This window comes from Anolis sagrei, chromosome X (genome assembly GCF_037176765.1).
Source record: "Anolis sagrei isolate rAnoSag1 chromosome X, rAnoSag1.mat, whole genome shotgun sequence".
In the NCBI taxonomy this organism is placed as follows: domain Eukaryota; kingdom Metazoa; phylum Chordata; class Lepidosauria; order Squamata; family Dactyloidae; genus Anolis; species Anolis sagrei.
The window spans coordinates 62,139,778-62,143,807 of record NC_090034.1 but is presented as its reverse complement, the minus strand read 5'-3'; positions in this window follow the sequence as shown (position 1 = coordinate 62,143,807).

Below are 4,030 nucleotides of genomic sequence, written 5' to 3'. Positions count from 1 at the left end.
GTGGATGTGGCTCTTAATGAGACATGCCGCATTATCACGGGGTGTCTGCGCCCTACACCACTGGAGAAATTACACTGCTTAGCCGGTATTGCACCACCTGACTTCTGCCGGGAAGTAGCAGCCAATAGTGAAAGGACCAAGGCAGAGACATCTCCAGCTCATCCCCTGTTTGGGTATCAGCCAGCGCGCCAACGACTTAAATTTAGACATAGTTTTCTAAGATCTACAGAGACACTCGCTGGAACACCTCAGCAAGCGAGAGTCCAAAAGTGGCAGGCTCAAACCTAGCACCTCAACCAATGGCTGATATCAAATGAGAGACTCCCTCCTGGGCACACAGAAGACTGGGCGACTTGGAAGGCACTGAACAGACTGCGCTCTGGCACCACGAGATGCAGAGCCAACCTTCAGAAATGGGGCTACAAAGTGGAATCCACGACATGCGAGTGTGGAGAGGAGCAAACCACTGACCACCTGCTGCAATGCAACCTGAGCCCTGCCACATGCACAATGGAGGACCTTCTTGCAGCAACACCGGAAGCACTCCAAGTGGCCAGATACTGGTCAAAGGACATTTAACCAGCTACCAAACTCACAAGTTGTGTATTTTTCTGTTTGTTTGCTTTGTTCTGTTAGAAATGCAATATAACGGACTGGCTGCTCTGACACGACAAATAAAATACTCGGATGTGTTATGATCCTAAGGGGAGAAGCAGATGGCGAAAACAGAAGAACGGCCTGCCTCGGGGGGAGCATGCTTGCGCCAACAATGTTTAACATTTACACAAATGATTAGCAACTTTCATCTATGCTGATGATTGTGCCATCACTGTTCAAGCAGGGAATTTTGAAATGGTGGAACAGAAGTTCTCCGAAGCTTTAGGTGCTCTTACTGCCTATTACTGGGAAAACCAGCCAATTCCTAATCCATCTAAAATGCAGGCGTGTGCTTTTCACCTTAAAAACAGACAAGCATCTCGAGCTCTGAGGATGAGCTGGGAAGGAATCCCACTGGAGCATTGCAGCACACCCAAATACCTGGGAGTCACTCTGGACCGTGCTCTGATCTACAAGAAGCACTGCTTGACTATCAAACAAAAAGTGGGTGCTAGAAATAACATCGCATGAAAGCCGACTAGCACAACCTGGGGATCACAACCAGATACAGTGAAGACATCTGCCCTTGCACTTTGCCACTCTGCTACTGAATATGCATGCCCAGTGTGGAACACATCTCATCACGTTAAAACAGTGGATGTGGCTCTTAATGAGACATGCTGCATTATCACAGGATGTCTAGCCCCGCACCGCTGGAAAAATTACACTGTTTAGCTGGTATTGCACACACTGACATCCGCCGAGAAGTAGCAGCCAGCAATGAAAGGACCAAGGCAGTGACATCTCCGGCCCATTCCGTTTGGATATCAGCCAGCATGCCAATGCCTTAAAACAAGGAATAGCTTCCTAAGATCTACAGAGATACTTGCAGGAACACTTCAGCATGTGAGAGTCCAAAAGTGGCAGGCAAAAACCCAGATCTTCATTCCATGGCTGATATTGAATGAGACACTCTCTCCTGGGCACACAGAAGACTGGGCAACTTGGACGGTGCTGAACAGGATACGCTCTGGCACCACAAGGTGCAGAGCCAACCTTAAGAAATGGGGCCACAAAGTGGAGTCCGTGAGATGCGAGTGTGGAGAAGAGCAAACCACAGACCACCTACCACATCTATATGCGACCACTTGCCCAGCTGGTGCAAGGCTTTGGGCTTGAGTGCTATCAGTATGCTGATGACACTCAACTCATTCTGAGGATGGAAGGCCGACCAGACTCCATACCCAATAATTTCCATCAATGCCTTGAGGCCGTTACTGGATGGTTGTATGGCAGCAGGTTGAGGGTGAATCCAGCGAAGACGGAGATCCTCTGGTTGGGTCGCCCGGACGGAGGAGTGATCCGGTTGCCTACGCTGGATGGCGTGACATTATGCTCGTCATCTTTGGTAAAGTCTGGGAGTCCTTTTGGACCCTCTGCTGAAAATGGAGGGCCAGGTCCCCGCCGCGAGCAGAGTCGCATTTTTCCATCTGCGTCAGGCTAGGCGTCTGGCTCCCTATCTGTCCAGGGACGACCTGGCCACGGTGATCCAGGCTATGGTCATCTCAAGGTTGGACTACTGTAATGCCCTCTACATAGGCCTGCCTTTATTGGTGATCCGGAAACTTAAACTAGTGCAAAATGCTGCTGCCCGGCTTCTCACAGGGGTCCCAGCGAGGTGTCATATCACTCCAATCTTGCAGTAACTGCACTGGTTGCCGATCAAGCACCGGATTACCTTCAAAGTGCTGATTCTTACCTTTAAGGGCTTATATGGCTTGGGGCCGGAGTACCTGAGGGAATGCCTTACCCCCTACCAACCCCCAAGATCACTCCGTTCAGATGATCAGAATCTCCTTGAAGTTTCTAATTTTAGGACGTTTCACCTGAAGTCTACTAGGCGTAGAGTATTCACGGTGGTGGCTCCTTACCTGTGGAATGCCTTACCAGTGGAAACACGAGCTCTCAGAGACTTGCTATGTTTTTTTTAGAGCTTGTAAAACTTATTTATTTAGGCTGGCATTTGAATCTTGCTGATTTAAATTTTCTTTGATTTTAAGTGTAATGTATCACATATGTATATTGTAAACTGCTCCAAGCCTTGATTAATTTTATTGATTAATAAAATAAATAAAATAAATATAATGCAGCCCTGCTACATGCACAAAGGAGGACCTTCTCACAGCCACACCAGAGGCAATCTAAGTGGACAGCTTCTGGTCAAAGGACAATTAGAATCAAGCCAAGTTTTTAACTTTGTTTGTGGTTTCTCTGTACATTATAACTGTATTCTCCATTTGATTCTGACACAATAAATAAATGGATTTCCGACCCTCCAAAACTAGCGGGAAGACATACTACCACTTACTCTATGCAGATGGTGCAGCACTACTTTCAAGAGCACCCATCGGCCTTGAAAAAGCACTGAAAGCACTAAGACAAGACTGCCAGACAGATGGGCTATGATGGTACAACTTATCTAGCAGCAAAACCAAAAACGATGGCATTTGCCAAAATTCTCAAGAGTCAGTCCTGGAGCATAGGCAGACATAGAATTGAACAGGTCCCGTGTTTCAAATACCTAGGAGTAGTCCTTTCACTCTTCCAACAGTAGAAAAGCGCAGGGGAACTAGGCTTATGCATTCGTGGTAAACCTTGACCCGGGTTTCGGTGGGGCCCCCGTTCAGTTCTTTCGGAGCCTCCCAAAATCAGGAGGGCAGATACCTGTTTTCACTCTGGGGTGCCAAAAGATCCATTTTCTATTGGCCCATTATCGCGGGGGGGGGGGGTGTCCCAGGCTCCCCTTGTTGTCATTTTAGCTTGAAAGCATCTGGATAAGAATCAAGGGAACTGGGACTCAAAAAGATCTCATTGTAGGCGTCTACTACAGACCTCCAAGCCAGGAGGAAGAACTTGATGAAGTCTTCTGCCAATGGTTGACAAAACAGGCACAGAGGAGAGATGTAGTAGTCATGGGCAATTTCAACTATCCCGATATTTGCTGGAAAACAAACTCGGCCAAGAGTACAAGGTCCAACAAATTCCTCGCTTGCCTTGCAGACAACTTCATGGTCCAGAAGGTAGAAGAGGCAGCAAGGGGGTCGGCTACTCTTGATCTCATTCTAACAAATGCGGAGGACCTGATCGATGCGGTTGAAGTGGTCGGATCCTTAGGAGCAAGGGACCACGTGCTCCTGCAATTTGAGGTACAAAGGAAGACCAAAACTAAGACAAGCCAAACCCGCATTTTGGACTTTAGGAGAGCTGATTTCCGAAAAATGAAGGAAACACTGAGCAGCATTCCGTGGACACAGATACTAAAAGACAAGGGAGTTACGGATGGATGGGAATTTCTCAAGAGTGAAATACTCAAGGCGCAATTGCAAACTGTGCCAACAAAGAGAAAAAATAGGACAAGTGCAAAGAAGCCAGA